Below are 19,636 nucleotides of genomic sequence, written 5' to 3'. Positions count from 1 at the left end.
GTATATTGATGGAACTACACGTTTAGGTAAAGCTATTCCTACAGAAGTGTTTGCAGAATTATACTCATATTGAGCAAGCTATCGAAATGAAACTGTCTTTTAAATTCAGAGATGAGTCTCTGGAGTATCTCTCATGAACAAAATTTTGCTTTTCGCAACAGGAATTACTTCATAATATTCTTTCTTGTTCAATTTTTAATGTTCTGTAGTATAATAAGTACCAGAAAGATCCTGCTAGTGTATGAATTGATACTGGCAGACTCAGAATGCCACCAGTTAAAACCTATGTTTTAAGAAGGGAACTTGGAAAAGTTAGCCAGATTTAGTTCAACTACAGATAAGTTTCCTTCTCTGCTCCATTGAGGGCTGAGTACTGTTCAGGTTTAGTCTGCAGTTATGTTTCACATGAAAGCAATCCCATGCTCTTAGAGTAAGTACACTGTACATACAATGAGCGGTTATCAAAAGGTCTCCAAGTACACTTCTTTCTTAAGTGAGGCTTTGTTGTGCAGCAGGTCATACTGCAGAGTACAGGAAGGAAAGCCTGATTTCTAGATTAGACTTCTATGTTAAGTTGCAAGATGTCACTAGAAGATGCCTGTTCAGAAATCTAACATATGCTTCTCAGTGTGGGGAAAAGAAAAAATAATCAGATTTTTATTGCCCCTTGGAAATGTTTTAAAACGGATATATAGTCTAAAGCCCTCTTTCATCGCACAAAGTTTTCAGAGCTCAAAACTACACGTTAGCATAAAAAATGTCATCTGATGTTCAAAAGTATTGACCTCAAAATTATTTCAAATTTGTTTCAGTGCTCACTATCTCTGGAAAAACAAAAACATATTTCAAGTGCCTAGATATGGATTTGGGGTGTCTGACTGCATCCATTTGGGCTTGAAAATTTTACCCTGGATGTACCTGTGCTTCATAAGAAATGCATCAGAAAGCTTCAGACAAGCTATAAAAGCCTTCTCAAAAAAGCAATGCAGACTTGCACCAGTAGAGTACAAGACACAACCCTAACAAAGCTACTTGGCTGTATAATTGAACTCATTGGGGTATAAATAACACCTGAAGCCCAGCCTTTAACAGACAACTGTAGTAGCAGGAGAAATAAATAAAATTAAACATCTGCAGGAACAGTTTTCCTGTTACTTGTTCGCTGCTATTTTCCTAACAACATTTTCCAAATCTAAATGTTTTTCTTTAAAATCGCTCCCTTTCTGCTCGCCAGTTACTACCCCAACTCTCACACATGACCTCCTGCGTTACACCATACAAATGTCAGGAAGCTCACACAGCTCACACTTGATACCATTCTATTTCACAGTAGAGTCAAATACTGAGTCTCTTTCTTACTGAAAAAGGTGAGGACAAGGAGGCGAGGGAGGAAGGGAGGAAACTAGAAATTAAACTGTGACAGACTGAGAACCTCTGAAAGGAACAGCATGTGGAGCTACTGGCGAATTTCCCTGCTCTTCTCCAGTCCCACTAGTAAGGTTTACTATTTGCAGGCCAAGGCCTGGGATCAAAGCAAACACTAAATCACCAAAAAACTCCACTATGAAAAAAATGAGGTAGGATTTAATGGTCTGTCAGCAGCCAGAGTGGAGTCTCTCTGCTGGAGAAGCCGTAGCAAGCAATCTCAGTCTCCCAGTGCGCAGGGGGAAATAACAGGGTTGGTAGGAATTTTCAAGGAACAGCAAACAACTAAGCAAGAGAAAATGCAAATCTTTATTGTTATAGGCCTTTGCTCATAGTGCATTTGGATGGATCAAGTAGTTGGTTTCCTAGAAGGATTTTCTGATATATTTGATCCATGTTTTGTATAATTGTTTACCAAGGGAAAGGGGTTAACATACACCAAACGCAATTGGGTATGTCATGCTAACGTTGGTAAAATGTGGAGTAGTAAGATATAGGCTTTGTAGCAAAATGGGGGAGGTTTGGGGAGGATAACTATGAAGGATTTAAACTATTATGTATTCCTGACTGCCCAACCACCTTTTAAGGCACAGCCAGGGTAAAAATGCAAGCCTGCTTGTTCTCAGGACAGTCAGTACGACTGACTGCATAGCATAATTGCATCGCTTCTCCATAATAGCCACAACACAGCAAAGAATATTGAATTCATACCTGCTTTTTAACTGCAAAGAAGTAGCGATTCAAGAATTAAATCATAACAAAAGCATAAACCATTCCCTTATCAGTGGCTGAACACTCCCACCCCTTGAAGCCACTATCCTTCTCACAGTAGAGCCAACAACCCTGCCTGAAAACAAAGGATGCTTCTGGCACTGAACCGAAGCCTAAAGCACCGAATGAAAATCACCAAAAACACATCCTAGGCAAGACTGAACTTTGCTAGTACAGCTTCCTGCTTAAGTGTCACTGTAGATTACCGCATAAAATTGAAATCTGTGAACTATGTCAGGCTCTTAACAAACAGCGAATCAGTGACCGTGAACCACAGTTTGGCTCTCAGTGCCTCGCACCTTGTTACTTACACTGATGATAAATGCGTACAAAAAAGTTACCCTGCTGATCTAATGGTGATTTATACCCAATCTATGTGTTGCCATGCAGCTACAGAACAACTGCAAAAGAAGCAAGAAGAAGGTGAACTAGGTTCTGCAAGGAAACTGGGAAACATGAAGCGCTGAAAGAAACCGAGTCTTGTCTGTACAGGTTCCTCTGTGAGGGCAATCCCTTGTGCCAGTGACTCCAGGGAGGCCAATGCAGGCCACTGCCAACATGGAACAACTTGCAGGATCAACACTCAGAAAAGGAGCAGCTGTACAGCTGATCTAACAGAGGTGAAACTGAAAGTGAGACACACCATACTACAAAAGGCTGAAGAAAACAGTGTTGAAGGAACATACTTCCTCAGTTATCCCAAGTGATTGCAGACGTTTCATCAAAAGACAAGGATGAAAAACAATAAAGAAGCGCTGGAGAAAAGACTGCAGAGATAGTATCACACTGTGTACCAAATGAGAAATGGGTGGTAATGCAAATAATAATAAAAAAAAAATGAAGTCTTGTGCTGAGTAGATTGCACCTCCTGCTGAAAGATAGATAGATTTGCTTCCTTTACACTTCGGGAATATTTATTGTGTTTGTTGTACCAGTAGGGGATTATTGTAACAAAGTTACCTAACTCAAATGTTGTTCTACGCATCAGATATAAGACGCAAATTTATATCATCAAGATCCATCTGGACAGTAATTTCACTTCTTTTCCTGCTGTTAGGAAAAAGTCAGTCTTAAAAATCCAAGAAGGAACACTATTGCACTGCTATTGTATTCTTATTCAGTGACATTTTCTCCAGATTTCTTCATTTATTACCATGCAATTTTTGCCCTTTTTTTAGAAAAAAAAAAAAAGTAGTGACCAAAGTTCCATAGGACAACAAACATGAGCTTATCACTAATATGCCCTTGGAAACATCATATTCATATGACATAAAGTGCTAAACAACAAACTTACTCAACTGTTCAAAACACAGTCATGGAGTGGCTTTTTTTTTTAAACAGACTTCATGTCAGATGGCCTATTTTAAAGCTTACAGAACCACTACATCAAGTGGTCTAACCAATATAACAATAATTCCCAGGCCTAATTTGAATCAATTTACCAAGCAAGGCACATGTTCACATCTTGTACTAAAGGCAGTGGGGGCTGCAGCATAAAAAAGTTTTCATTTTCTGCTCCCTTTGCACCAACATAAATGACTATACAGCATACAATGCTTTAAGGACTCCAGATCAGCAATTAAGTTGGCAGTTCAGCTCCATAAATACAAACTCTGCAGACTTTAAGGGTCTTTTTACTGGCTTTTGCACAAGGCAAAAGTCATGGTTTTTAATCAGGACTACTCTTGTTGTAGGACATCTCTGTAGACCAAAAGCCCTCTTACTGGATATTAGGAACTTAACCTCTACCTAAATAAATAAATAAAATCACCCTGCTTTATTTTAACTCAGAAAACAAAAATACTTCAATATCTTTGGGCAATACTTGTTTGGGACAGAAGGTGGAAGGCCAAGCCAGCAGTTAGTTTACTGTCTAAAACAATAAAGTCATCAGACAGCTGAAAAATAGGCAATACATAGCTCCCTGCTTACTGACAAGATACTGTTATTGTTTTCTTTCCACATTCCCTCCATGTACTAAATTTCAAGGAATAAAAGAATAAGCTTAGTTTAAAGCATTATATTGGTAGCCACCGACAAATATATATATAAACTGTCAAGAAAATCTCTCTCTCAAGAAAGAAATCTTACAGCCTAGAAAGCAATTTCATGACACTTATTCTTTCATGACTATCTCCTAAAAGTACAACTCAAACTATAGGCTTAATTCTTAAAAGTTAATCAATTCTCTACTTACAAACAGAATATTATCAATCTTCTCTATTTAAGACTCTTCCAAAAACACCAAGAAATTTGATTCTACCCTGCCTTTAATCCCCTATTCCCTTTACCTTACTATCCACAAAGAAAACTGTGTCTTCCAGGACAGCAATGCCTACAAAAAGAATATCCCTGCCAATGGCCAGCTGTTCCCAATTTTCTCATTTTCCAATGGGAAGAATTGGCAGAAAGTAGCTGAGTTCACATTTTCCTTGCCCTCCACTGGTGTAATTACTTATATCACTTTATATTGAAAACAACTTTCGCTCAGACCATGATAGCATTTTATTTACATCGCATGATGAAAATTAAAAGGTTTGATGCAATAGAAAATGAAGTCCTTAGAGCTTTGCAGTGCTTTATGGTGGAGTAGTTCACACAGTAGTTCACACCCGCCTTTGAAATAGATTTTGGCTCCGTTTGCAGCAGCTGGTTGAAGACGAGCAACTTCTAAAAAACTGAAAATTCAGCAATGCCTGCCAGATTGGAGCAGCAAGATGATATGATACCTTATCATTGGTAGCTTGATAAAATGATTATGTGAAATCCATTCTCATTTAGTATGCATTTCCTTTTACAGCTGCATACATATATCCTCTAATGCATGCCCTGCAAATTCACAGCAAGAGGAGCCCAATGAGTTACCACACTTGTCTGAAGAAAACTAAACACTTGGAAACTAAAGAAAATAATTTAAACAGGAGCTTTAGCAGATACTCTCTTCCATAGAAAAGTAGGTCTTTTGAGCTTGAAAAGAATGTTCAGAAATAAGATGTGAATGCCTGTAGAAAAATATCTTTTAGACATCTCATTTTCTTCCATTTACTGGCCATTTCCTTTCGCACTGGAAGGGGGCCAGGCCTGTGTGACAGGTGGGGCTGATAATTGAGGGAGCGCTTTGTGCAAGCCCATTTTTGTGTTCAGTAGCACATCTCTGAAGCAATTTTTGACTTTAACTTCGACCTAGAATGGTCTAATTTATGCACCAGGAAATAGTATGTGTGTGTAAAAAAGGAAGTGTGGTATGGGAAATCTCACAGCACCTGGGTGGATTTCTGACACGCATGCTAACAAAATGTTAGAGCTCTGGAAGCTGGTGCCCCATGCCGTGGCATTTCAGGTCTCTCACAGTCCTGCAGGGCAACCACCAGGTTGCTAACTCAGATAAACTGACTTAAGGCTTCCAGAAACCCTTTGTCTTTCACCATAGGTCATCCAGTCATCCACACATCCAGAGGAATGTTATACTAGCAAAAGTAGATTAACCACATCAGATACCGACTGGCAAAATCAAGAAGTGATAAGATAAAGCCACTGCTTAAGACAGCAAACAAGCAGGTGTGAATAGCATGTGTGGGTTGTATTTAGGAAGGGGTAGCAGGTCAGTAGAGGTATCTGAAGGTGGGGTTGGTTTATGGCTCTATGTGAATATCAGCAGCAGTAAGAGTATGGAGCTGCTGCTTGCTATAGAGGTAAAATGCTATTTGTTAGCTAAAAGGCAACATCCCCTTTCATGAAAGGAAACATTTGTGGTTTTGCTGAGTTCTTGGTGTCGTTTCTTTTCTGTAATTTAAGAAAAAAAATAATTTTCTGGCATTCCTTGTTTGAAAACTCATGACCCCTGTGCTAATAGCTAACATTTCAAATCACAGCCACCTTGATTTCAGAGTTTTACTCAGAGGATGGTTTCTTATCTGTGTCTTGTATTGGCTTATTCACATACCTGTAACGTAATCAGGCCTATGCTGGACAAGGATTTTTTTCTTCTGTTTCCTAGATGCTAGCAGACCTCATGCAGGCTCTCACCCCTGATCTTTTTATCTTGGTCACAGCAGGACTTCAAAAAGGATATATTTTACTACACAGATGAGCAATCACTTTCAAAACCCTTTGCAGCATTTTCCTACCCACTGTGCTTCAATTCACAATTTGATGCCATTCAAAAAATAGCAGTCTCTTGTCTGTGTATGATATTGCAGGCTGGCTTAGGGTAAATGCTTAATTTGAAATCATCATTGCTTAATGGTATATTCTTTTCCTTGTATTGCAATTTAAAAGAGTATTACAAAGAATATTTTGGAGGGCTTGGTACATGCCTCACTGATTCTGTCCCTCTCTTCTCATCTTTAATATATTCTGAATTTTGACCCAATCTGTCCTGCAGAAACTTGCATGTAACGTGAATAAGCTAGTTAAGAATTAATGATGTTCACTGCGTAAAATGAGTTGCATGTTCTGCTGGTCAAGGGCTGTGTTTGGAAAGGGTATCTGCCTTGTATTGTGAAGTAAATGAAATAAAAGAAGTGAAATAAAATTAAAAAAAAAAAAACCTAGTGATTGGTGGTGAGGCCAGTGGATTTTTAGTTGCAGATTTGTCACTGACCTGTTACATGATTTTGAGAACATCACTTACTTTGTATGGATCTGATCTGCTTGTAAAATATCTGTAATCCCCCTCGCTGGCTTCACAAGGTAGTTAGATTTGGGCCCAGGCTATAGCTGGCCTTTGAGCACCTGTGTGCCATTCTGGCTGTGAAAGGGAATTTTGCCTTATGTGCCTTACTTTGACCAAGGACAAATAATACAAGGGAATCTCTGGGGAATTTCTTTCCTTTTGTGAGCCAGACGTTTACTTAAGAGTCTGGGAGAAACTGGAATCATAGGCAATTGTAGGCCTGAAGAAGGTCATAAAGCTTAGGAAGGAACCATGTTTTCTTCAAGTATTTCTCAGACTATCGCCTGCTTTACTCCCTGTGTCTATGACAGACTGTCCTTTAATTGAGATGTTTAGCATAAACTAAAATCCTCACTCAATTGTATTGTTCATTTTAGGAGGAACATACTTAAATTATTTTAAGTCATGTGTCAGGTCATACGTGAAGTCAAGCCCATTTTTACCAGCTATTAATCTCTCAGCTTCTCTGGGTAGCAGTAGGTTAGTTTCAGAACTATGCTCGGCTCCTTCCTGAGTTGTATCTGGGTCATCTAGGTCAATTCACTGGAATACTTTCATCTAATGGGATTACTCTTATGAAGCTTCAGGACCTCCTTTTGTAGCTCAACACTTAGAACATTTAGCACCGTGTTTTACATATTTGTCTGTATGTGTTACAATGTTTTGCTGCTATCATGCCATTTCCATATATTGGAGCAGAGCCACATGTGGCAAATGGCTGTATAGGTATAGCACATGTAGATGGGGGAGAATCATGTTTGTTTTGAAAAAAATATTTGGTGGGTATGCTACAGTAACTCCAGAGTGTATTAGCTTTCTTGGTTGACTGCTTATAGATAAATTTCTAATGAATATAACAGTCTTCAGAGTAAATACTATTTCAGCTATTTCAGGGTTAATTAACCTATGCAATTGCCATTATTTTTGTAGAGAATACTTAATATAAGGTAAATTGCTTCCATATTCAAAGTATAAATCCCTTACAATGTAATGTCTGGCATTCATGCATTAATTTCTTTGCCTCTGTATTATTTTAACTAACATTAGTGGCGAAGTAGATGCTAATTTAAGTTATACAAACGTAGTCTCCAGGAAAAATGTTTTAGCAAGTATAGATGGTGTTAATATGTAAAATCACTCTAACCACTTCCTCCCTGTTATTTTTAGGGATGAAGTGAGGTTAGGTGGTGAACATTTATTGCTAGTAAATTAATTAAGAGAAGAAATGTAAAGTAAATCATCTTGAAGTATGAAGTTATCTCCATTTCATGTGTTTGGACAGATTTTGTTTACCTTTTTCTTCCTGTGACAAGTCCAAAGAAATTATGTTGGATCCAGCTGAGCTGTTCTGAAACTATAGCATTTGCCTAAAACCAGAAGAGAATTCATCCACTCTGTAGGAGATGTATATTTAGCTGCCTGCCAGCCAATCACAGGTAGGATTTACCTTGCACAAATTTCTTAAAATTATTCATCAGAATCTCAAAATGTGAAACCTACACCTAAGTCTGTGCTTGGCGAAGTCTGCTGGGGAAGGAATAAGGGAAGAGCTGAGAAAGAAGGATGGGAGTGGAAACCAAGCCAGAGGTTTGCTGGGGGGCTCCTCAGAGCTTGTAGGGAGCAGGCCCTGTTAGACGGCTTCGTGTTGCTAAGATGTTGGGGGAAAGGGAAGAGAAAAGCTGCCACGTGCCTGGCATGGGCTGTTTTGTGGAAGGATAGACATCCTTCACATCACTCTCAAAACATTTTGTGGGGAAAAAAGTTAAGAGTAGAAGAGATGAAGCAAACACTAGCTTCCACAAGGCTGTTGTCCAGTGACCTTTGTTAAGGGAGTCTGGGGGATATTTCTTTCTGCTGTGGAAAGCAATTCAGGTTCTCAGAGAGATGTTATATCCCTCTCCCAGTGTATATTGGGACAAATACTGATTTTTTTTCTTCCACATTTCCTGAAAATAGCACTGGAGAATACACCTAGATTTTTTACCATTCCTGCCTCTTGTGTCCAAATAGAAGTCTGCCTGAGGAGGCTGCTTTCAAATTTGTTTTAAACAAAGAAGGAAAAAAAATGGAGAAATAAAGGCAAAGAAAAAACTACATGGGAAGTCTGAAATTTTAAGTTTGTATTAAAAATTATTGGAGACCAACTCTTTTAGGTGAAAATAGTCCACCAGAGGATAATACTTTCTTCTTTTCTTACTTTTATTGGATGGAAGAAATAATGGATGTAGATTAAACACGTTCCTTCAGTCAGAGCTGGTTTGCTTCAGCCATGCTCAGAGGACATGCAGAATGAGCTCCAGTTTGCCTGCAAAAGCCTGGGTGAATATATGACTTTTGCGGCTTAAACAGAATTAACCTGCATGTGACACTGGCTAGGGAGGAAACATCTCTACTGGACAATACTTAAAGCACAACGCTAATTCTGAGTTGGCCATTCATTTTCTCCTTTTTCATAGGTGCAGGGGTTAAAACATTAAGAAGGATCAAGTATTTCTCAATCAGAGGTGAGGGTAGGTTGGTAGCATACAAGAGACAAGCCTGTGAAATTGCTACTGGTAAGATTCTCCAAGGACTTGAGTCTATTGAGTGCTTTCACTAGTGCTTTACTTTCTGAAGAAGCTGCTGAGTGTCATCTTTCTTCATTAAACTTGCAGAAATGTATTTCTTTTTGAACTCGTTTTCATGTTATTAAATCTTAGCAAGGGGAGCTGAAATATAAGACACTGGACTTCATGCAGGAAGGTACAAGTATTTCAGGGCTTCTTGCCATTCATTTGCCAGGTGTTCATTTTCCTCGTACGTTGAATCTTTGTATAACTGACACTAAGATGATCAAAATTTGGCCCAGTGATATGATTGCAGAGATAATACAACCAAAGTGTGAGCTAAGACAGAAGCACAATAAGATGTGATGCTCTTCACAGTGTCACAGTCCTTCATTTAGCTTTGACATTTATTACCTCCAAAGCTATTGGTAATAGCATCTTCACTTGCTTTCCAGAAACATTCTGGTGCATTATATTTTCCTTTTGGAAACAAAACAAAGAACAAGCTTTAATCTTCCGTCTCCTTTGTTTATAACAATGACCATAGTCTTATCAAGGAATTCCTCCATCTGATGTAGGCTAATAGTTACTGTGCTGTTAATGCATAGTATAAAATGTAGTAGGATGCTTTAAATCTCTGAGTAAAATTTTTGTAAATATGTTGGTTGGAAAGGGGGATAGAAAAAAATATTATAAGATAGTATCAAAACCAGGGTAGTGTTGATTTAGATGCCTGGTTTATGTTTTTCAGCACAGATGTAACTTACTCTGATCAGCACTGAGACATTTATTTCCCCTTACTTTAGAATTTCTAGGAGGAATGGTGTAGAGAAGCTTAGTACAACACAAATCTGCTGTTTGGAAATGGTACTCATATAAATCCATGTACCACTGCAGTAATGATAACAAAGATAATAATATCATAATAAAAAAGTTTAAATGTCAGGAAACTTGTCAAAATGTTTCTTTAAAATTCAATCTATAATTGCTGATCAGGCATACAATCCAGCTTTTCTTCCTCATCTGACATTTTGTTTATACCATTTTCTAGTCCGTAAGATGAGGTAGTATGCATATAAAAAATATTTGTGTTCTGTGATACCATACAGGCAATCAAATTGCTGTGTACATATCAATAAAACAAGAAATGCATTCCTCAAGTTCCTCTATTTACTGATCAAGCAAAACTCTTAACACCAAAAGAAAAACAAACCTGCTCCAGACAATGTAGTTGTCTGAATTCTCTGATATGCAGGTATAAAACAAGATTTTTTTTTAGAGAGTGTGTTGGATCTGGAAATAATATTCTCCTGCACCTGGTGGCTGGACCAAAATACATTTAATTATATTTGGGGATGTTCAGAAATATTGACGAGCTTTTAAAATATCCATAATGGGGCAGAAACGCTACCTTTGATGGCTCAATTTTGGGCCATATAAAGTGACAGCACAATGGCTGTAGGAAATACTTAGTTTACAGTTTAGACATCTGAAATAACATGAAACCTGTCCTGGTTTTCTTGCATTACAGTGTAATCCAAGTCCATCAAAATGTTCAGTCTGTGTATTTATTGCTTCACAACACAGGCATGCAGAATTTACTGTTTTAAGATGAAATGCACTGATTGTGTGTCACTTTGACTGTTCTCATTTTCTCCTCTTTGGATTTTCAAACAAAATCCAAAAAGAAGCTCAGAGAGAAGCTGAGAGAGAAAGCAACAGATCTTCTGTCCCCCATGAGGGAGCAACACAGCAGCTTGTTCAGCTTTAGCTGGAGCTTTAATGTAATGGAGATGTCCATCCCTTCTGTGTGCTCTCCAAGCCATTAGTTGCTATAAACAACATGGTGGTATTGTCCTGCTGCAAGCACACTAATCATATCACACATTTGGATGATAGCATAAACAGCATAAGTGTCTGTTATTGCCATAATAACAGTTCCTGCATGGGAGAAAAGACAAGGAAGAATAGGGACCGAAGAAAATAAGGTTGTTATGCTGAGATCATCTCCAGGAAGCTGCTCTTTCCCTTTGCAACAGCTTACTCAAACCTTCACTGCCTCTTGCTGGGGGCTCTTTTCACAGCACTGTTTTTTAGTTCTGCTCTAAATCAATGATTTCATGGATTTATCTGTTGGGTTTTGTTTTTTTGTGTGTTTTTTTGTTATTTTTTTTAATGTGACTGTCATTCGTTACAACAGGGAAGTAGATCGAGCTACTGAAAGGAAATGTTTTAAAATATATATTTTTATGGAAAAGATCCATGGAATAATAAGCTATTATAAAATCTCAGGGGTATTGTTTTTATACTTACTGTACAGTTTAATAGGAAGCTCTGGTGCAAAATTTAATACCAGTCAAAAATCTCATAGGAATAACATGACTTTTTAGTGGAAATAAATGTTATGCTGGGGTAATTTTTAGGACATTCTATTTTCTTTTCTTTAGAAAGGAAATTCATTTTCAGTATTGAAGAAATAAAACAGAAAAAGTATGCAGCCAGCCATCTTAAATTATATATTCATTAAGGTGCTAAGCCAACCAGTTTTAGTTAATTATATAATTTTGACTAAAACTTAGTACGTTTCTTGATTTGAACTACCCTTACAGACGACAGATATGAAATAAACAGACATAGCTCCAGAAAGTTGTGTGGTCAAGGAAAAATGCAAGTCAACAGTGAACTTTAGTTCACAAATTAGTGCCCTAATTTGGCAAAACAGAGATTACATACTTCTCCCTGCCTTATATCAAAACACCGAAATTCAAGTATAGACATCATTTTACCACTCCCTCACTCACCATAGTTTGTAGATGTAGCCGTACAAAAAGACATCCTTGTCTCTTTAGCACAAAAACTAGGCCAATAATCTACCTCAAACATCTCTGGTTGTTCCTGGTCCAATCCAAACAAACAAGTTAAGTTTGCTATGGAGTATTCCTTCTATTTGCTCTTCAGCTACACATGTATCAGTATGTTTTAACTTGACCATGCCTAAACATAATGACATGGATGATAACAAGAAGACTAATTGGTTCCACCTTTTTGTTGGAGGTGAGGTCATAGCACAAAGAGGTAACTTTTGCCATCGTTTGCTATGCTGTGCGGTGCCTCACCTTGGTCATCCTCCCTGGACATGCAGGGGATTGGTGGCACTGTACAAAGGAGCAATGGCCAGGAGCAGCAGCAGGACACAGCTCCGTGCTGTGGCTTTTGGAGAAGCCCTGTGAAGGGAGAGGAGCTGCATTGTTGAAGAAGGAGGCTGGGAAGGAATTGTAGTAACTGTAACAGTAATGCCTCCTTTCCTATTTCCCCCTTGCACTGAAGGTATAAAATGCTCTTTTTCAGACAAGCCAGCTCTTCCATCTGGAGCAATGTTTGCAAGCTGGGTGTCACAGTCTTCCTCCTCACCTGCAGGAAGGGGTGCCCTATGGAGCCTGTCCTCCCAACACACTTCCAGCGAAATCCAGACTTTATTTAAGTAATTCTTGCAAGATTTCCCATGACATAGTCATATATATTGTCTTTGATGGATGGCTTTGCAACCCGATGCTAGATGGGTAGGTGCAAATGGATAGGGAGTTCGAGTAGTATTAACAAAAAAAAAAAAAAAAAAACCTGATTAAGATCAAAATACCTTCCACAAGGTTAACATAAAAAGTGATGTGTTGAGTTAAATTACACTAAGGAATAAATGGCAAATGCCTACTTATATACGTAAGTGAGGCTTTCATGAATAATCCAGCATGCTTGTTAATGATAATGAAAATGCCTGTGTCTGATATATTAGAATTACTTCCCCTTAGTCTCTGCGGGCTAAAAGCTTTGCCTATTGTTGCACACCATGCTAGCATGAAGAGCTGCTAAGGCAAGGCTTGATTTTTATGTTGCTAGTCTACTGCAGTTATAGGTGAGTTTATGTTATTTGCTTTTCCAGAAGCCGACAAAAAATGGTAGTGGAGACCTGTGTCATAATAAAGAAGATATTTTTATATTGCTTATCTGATGATTATCTTTCAAAAATATATAACTAAAAATTAAAGCCAGCTAAAAATCTGTAAAAAGCAAGTCTACCTGCTACATTTATGATGCTGAACTGGCAAATCTATTAAGGGGGGAGGTAGAGGGACCAACGCTGTCAAGCCTGGCTTTAAATGCAGAATTTGGGTGATGGATGTCACACCCATTTTAAAATTTGCATCAGGAGGGGTGAGGTCAGATACAGAGCTTGTGGAGAATAATCAACTCTTTTTCTAGAAAAATTATACTGACAGGAATAACGCCCTGAGATTACAAACGTGAAAGCTGCATGGCAGTGGGAATGGATTACTGGTTAGCCAGTTTATTAGGGCATCTAGAATTTGTATCTTACTCGAGAGACGTTTTAGTTACAGGCTAATCAACTGGAAAAGATACTTGAAGAAAAAGGATATCCTAGTTGATATAGTTCACAAAGCATTAGTTAAGCTTCTTGAGTCTGATCGACAACAAATTATTGTTTAAACAGCTCAAATCTAAAGAACATTTTTCTGTGTCATTTGTTTCAACTCGTTCTTCTGTGTCACCTGAAATCAAGAAAGTAGCTCTGCAGCATGCACTTACAGTCTGCATCAGCGACAAGTTTATTCTCCTACCATTTCTCTCGTACTTTTTTCTATCTGAAATAAAATGGGCAGGGACTACATCTCTCTAACAACAGCAGATTTAAACTGGAACAGCCTGCTGCTCGCTGCTCTAAGACCAATTTACTTGGCTTTGGCAGCATAAAAGAGGCTAAATGGATGTAAAAGAATAACTTACAGTCACTTTAATTCCCCTGTTACAATGTCAGTGATGTATAAAGCAGTTTCAGAGTACCCAACAATCCAGCCCTTAAATGTGAACTGTTAAGATTTTATGCCATGCATGGTATTGCTACAAATTTATAATTTGCAATAGTTGGTCTCATTGCCATGACATAGGATGATGTACAAATTATAACATGGTCTCTAAAGTATTATCTGTATCTCTAGTACTCATGTGGGGTCAAAGTACACAAACTTGGTATGTTTAGCAGATTGTGATTAAGCCTTTTAATTCAATATCATCCTGCCAGACAATTCTCCAGGGCACGAGATGAGATGCCAGGGTTTATTTGCTTCATTTGCTAGAAAAAGATTTCTCTGCGAACTCATCTGGGTATGTTTTATCCAGAGGATCTTGACAAAGACTGTGAGATTGATACCGTTCTCAGTGAAGGTTTGCCTTGGACCTCCAAGCACAGCAAGCCCTGTAATTAGAAACTGCTTCGTCCTGTTAGCGATATAATGTTACAGAAGAACAGAGGCAAACCAGACCTGACTGGACAAAAGATCCAGTTAACTTCTGTTCTGTTTCCACCAATGCACTAAGGCAGGTGCCTAAGGAGCAGGACAAATGTGTGATAATCCCAAGTCTCTGCCAGCTTTCAACCCTTTGCAGTTGAGGGGACTGCTGAGCCAGACTTGGTCTCTGGGCACTGAGCACCCCTCATTGATGTGAGTTCATGCCATCCTCACCCAGAGGCATGGAAACCGTTCTCCTTCTCTTTATTCTAAATTTGGTGTCTACTACCTCTATTTGATGTCTTTTTCTTCTTGTAGTGGAGGAAACTGTGAACGATCGATTGCTATCCACTCTCTCCATGTCACTCATTGTTTTACAGCCTCAGGCATCTCTTTTTCAATCTGATGGATTCCAGCCTATTTAATCTTGCCTCTAACAGGAACTGTTCTGATAACTTTGATGAGCCTGTTGCCATCTTCTGAACTTTGCCAGTTCTTTTATAACCTTTGAAATGCTGGGACCAGAGCAGGATTCAGTATTCGAAGGTAGCTGGTGGGAAATGGTTCTCTGTCTTCTCTGTTCTTTTCCTCATAATTTCTAATGCTAGACTTTTTTTCTCTCCGCAGTTGGGCACTGATCAAAAAGTTTCATAAAGCTATCTATTACAAACTCAAGATCTTACTCCTGAATGCCAGAGTTTGTGTAAACTCAATCTTTTTTGTCCCCCTTTACGTCTGAGTTACACTGAATTTCAACTGTCTTTGTGTTATCGAGATCATGGGGTCTTTCCCCTTAACTGTTTTGTTATTGTTTTTGTTTTTACTCTCCTGGATCAATTTCATTTATTCATGTTGAAACAGCTCAAATCCAGAGAACATTTTTCTGTGTCATTTGTTTCAACTTGTTCTTCCCCTTATGCTGTTGCTGCAAAGTTTCCTTATGAGACTTTACACCTAATTGCAAGTCTGGAAAGGGAGGTCAACTATTTCAACTCCCTAAAGTGAATACTTTCTGACCCATAGAGATCTCCGAAAGGCTTGTGAGACACAGTTTCTCTTTGCAAGAGGGACATCAGTTCCTCACCAAGGTGCTGTATTTGTCCACTGTTTCTCATACAGCTCCTCACTAGTCACTACTTCCCCAAATCTAGTATGGAAGGCTTTAATTTTTCCCATTATGAATACAAAGGAATGACTGTATCTGAGTTATTAGTCCTTTATAGCCTACTTCCTTTGTAAGTCTCTTCTGTTATAATGGAAAGGTTATTCAGTTGTGCTTAGAGGATTAGGGCACTGAATATTCCTGTCACAACAGTTGTCACTTGTTCATGTTGGGCTGAATTCAATGCCATTGAAACTAAGGTGATCTTAGCCACTTGATTTGATATAGCAAGTACCAAATTAATTCCTGTCCCATATTACCATAAAGGCTCAGTGCTCTTTATATAGCTTTTCCCAGATTATAATTTTTATCAGTTTGTGCAGCTAATAGTGGATTTATTCATGTTGAACAAAAAACAGCCTTAATTTGAGATATACTTAACTTACTGTTAATGTTTTATCTCCTGCAGTCCTGATGAATAACCTCATTCACCTGAAACCTGGTCCCACCACATCTATACGTAACTCTGCTATTCTCTGCTTCACTGCTTAAATCAGTCCTTGCTGCAAGGCTGACTGTCTGTTCTTGCCATGTCTACAGCCTTCCGATTCCAGGGTGCCTGGGTTTGCCTTATGTGCCTGAGCAGACCAATGTTTGTAAATTCTCAAGCCAAACAGATCCTCAAAAGGACTATTCTTGTTCTCAGCAGGGTTTTTTTTCTTCATTTCTCAGTGACAGATCTCTTCATAATTAGCAATCAGCTTTCAGAGAAACAGGTAAATGGTGTTCATTTGAATTGACATGACAGAAATCTAAGGATTTACATAGTATCTGTGCATGTCCCTTGAATGAACATTAACAACATGCAGATGTGGAGTGCCGACAGGCCTCTATGCACCACAAGCTATTCCCACAGTTTTCGTGCTATCTTCTCATTAATTAATGTTGGGCTCTCTGAAAGTCCAGAAATGCATTAAAAAGAAGAATATGCCTAGAAACGCAAAGGACCAGAAAAGCCAGTAAAATCAAATGCCCTTTACCTTCCCTTCAGTACTCCTTGGAGACCAGTGGGCCCCCTGGAGGGCTGCAAGGCCAGCTGTGGTGCCAGGCAACTGGACAAGTATCCCAAGGGTGATACAAAGCCTCCATCAGGCTGCCCCCCTGGGCTGCCATCTCACCCTACTCCCCAGCCTCCTCCCAGTGCTTTTGAGCACTGATCATTGAGCTGAGCCTGCCCCCACAGAAACCAGCCTGCTGAAGAGCATTTTTGGAAACGTTGCCCTGCAGGCCTCTTTGCCTCAGGCAGGCAGTGGGAGCTGGGCGTAAAATTCCCGAAATTTCCTTTCCCTGTAGGGAAGTCAGCAAACCCCATCTTTCCAATTGCAGCGATGGGCAGCTCTCACCTCCTGTCCTTGTTATCACACCCTGATTAGAATTCAGTGTAAAGACGAGCGATAGCAGGCCTGGTGCTGGTTGCACACTTTTAGGCCGCAAATACACTGTTACATAATCAGCTGATTTAATCTTTTCATAAAGATGCATTTCTTTATCATAAGAAGATACAGGGTTTGTTTGGTGCAAGAAGTAATTGCTATACTTCAATAATAGAAGTCTGAGTTGTTTATTCAGTCAAGGTTTTTATGACTCCTGAGCCAGTGATGCCCAGTAATTAGATCTGTAGCTTTTGGCTCCTCATTATTCACTGCTGCTGTAGTAGACGGATTACATTTATATATTGGTGAGCCCAAGAAGATTTTTCTTTTATGAATACTGATCTTCTGAGAGTTGTTTTTTTTTTGAGTTAATAACAGTGGAATTAATGCTTTGAAGGTATTTTTTATTAAAATGGTGATCTTGGTGGACACTATGCAGTAGCACTGGTTGAAACGTGGAACATATGTTGGAGAGGAAATTCATAGATTTTTTACATTTTTTTTTAATCACAAGTCAAGGCAGGATGTCAAAAATCTCCCAATTGTTCATAAAGCAACATTTTAAAATATTTACATTTGGTAAGGCTCAAACTTCTCTTTTAGGGTGCAAAAGAGACAGTGGTAAATTTGAAGGAAATCTTTTTGTCCCTTCCACAACAAAAGGTTTTCATAAGACACCTTAAAGAATGAGATGGGGTTGATACATTCTCATGAAGTGTTTTAATTCACTTCAGTCAGCTCTTTCCAATGGAAAAATCTTCACCTCAAAAACTTCTGAGCAGTTATATTGTGCAGTGAAACTGAGACACACTGTTGCAAAAACATGTTTAGCTCAGTTTCTGCCAAGGTGTTAAGCATTATCATTGCACCACAATACCACAGGACTGAGCCCTTAAGAACTAGGCACCTCTCTGCAGAAGACAAAGATAGCCCCATCCCAAGCAGAGTGCAATTTAGATGCTATCAGTCTCAGTACATAAAAAAAAAGAAAGAAAAGCACAGAAACAGCAGATGTAAAGACAGGAAGTTTGCACCAGAGCAAAGACACGAACCAGTACTTGCTCTCAGGTCAGTGCCTTGATCAAAAGACTATTCTTCCACCTTCAATTTGCTTTCAAGTCATGCAGCTTTGAGTTTCTGCTGAACTTCAGTTTTGGACAAAGCTCCCCTCATTTTTAACTGTGACTCTATCAGAAAAAAAAATATATTTCCCCAGAGTTTATTTTGGTTTGTTTTTCCTAGACCACTGGAAACTACCATGCAACTTCTCAAGCTTGTGAAGGATCATAAAATGGTCCAGATTCCCTTAACTGCTGAAGGTTTTAACTTTGAAATGCTTTCGAGTCTTTCCACATAAAAGATGACCAGAAAACTTCTAATGGACATCTAAACCACAGGGAGTCAGGTGCCTTGAGATATTGTTATGGACACATCAGACACCTTTGATTTATAGAAAGTTTCAACATTAGATCACACCACGTAATAAATATCTGTTTATTATTCCTTAAAAGTCTTGCTATCATATGCGCAGTCCAAGTGCTTAATAATGGTTTTAATCAGGTGCAAAAATGCTTCTTGGGGTCAATATTTATGAACTTACAGATATTTCTTCTTTCTACAAATATTGCTACAGTTCAATTTTTTTGAGTTTTTGTGATCCTAATCTTTACAGAGAATGTGCATTCTTGCGCAAAACAGATTTCCCTAAGGGCAGGATAACATCTAAATGAAATGTAAATGCAAGGACTGCATTAAGATATCATACAGCACAATACTATAAATATTTTAAGTCACTCCACCTTCTGTGTTATGATGTACACGTGAGTGAAAGTGACCCAAATTTAGTATGTTTTAATGCAGAATTATGTTATTTAGGTGCCTAACAAATACCACACAATTCCAGTACACATACAAGACCCAGTGAGATAACATTATTTTGGGATAGCATTTCTAAACCAAATGGCAAAATTGATGATTTTCTTCTGCATCCTCCAAGTACAGAAATAAGGAAACTGTTGTCACTTACTAGTCTTGCTTTCTAATGGTGCATCCTCGGCCACAGCCCTTAGCTCAACTTAAGAAATACTATTATTTAATTAATATTTTCACTTGAAAGCAATGAAAAATGAGCCAATAATTGCAGCCACAGCCAACCAGGGACTCCGTGAAATCTAGTAGCAAGGATATTAGTAAGTATGCCCAAATAAGAGAATAGTGCTTAAAAACTTCTCCTTTTGGTTGTGTACACTTTGAATATGTAGACCATACCCCACATCTGCTGGACCTACAAGCCTGTGTCTTCCTTCATGCCTGTCAAGGGCAATCAGCAAAACAGACTTAGTATAGCTGTTGAAGAGAACAGAAAATGCCAGCTTCTGCTA

The 19,636-nt window shown here is 38.6% G+C and overlaps 1 protein-coding gene and 1 long non-coding RNA gene across 3 annotated transcripts in view; one reads left to right on the top strand and one right to left on the bottom strand.

Annotated features, from left to right (window-relative positions):
• Window positions 1-4,481, bottom strand: part of INPP4B (inositol polyphosphate-4-phosphatase type II B) — a 361,482-nt gene extending 357,001 nt beyond the window's left edge. The window contains exon 1 of one of the 2 annotated variants that reach the window (XM_083834868.1): window positions 4,394-4,481. The gene's annotated coding sequence lies outside the window, so the exon portion shown is untranslated. The remainder of the gene's footprint in view (window positions 1-4,393) is intronic. The other variant, XM_083834859.1, reaches the window with a different exon arrangement.
• Window positions 4,482-4,492: 11 nt separating this feature from the next.
• Window positions 4,493-19,378, top strand: LOC310899023. The gene is made up of 3 exons (XR_014583922.1): window positions 4,493-5,888; window positions 8,154-8,307; window positions 12,766-19,378. It is a non-coding gene; the product is annotated as an uncharacterized lncRNA (long non-coding RNA).
• Window positions 19,379-19,636: the final 258 nt, after the last annotated feature.

This window comes from Anser anser (assembly GCF_964211835.1).
Source record: "Anser anser genome assembly, chromosome: 4".
In the NCBI taxonomy this organism is placed as follows: domain Eukaryota; kingdom Metazoa; phylum Chordata; class Aves; order Anseriformes; family Anatidae; genus Anser; species Anser anser.
The sequence above is the reverse complement of the archived record's forward strand: the minus strand, read 5'-3'. Positions and strand labels throughout refer to the sequence as shown.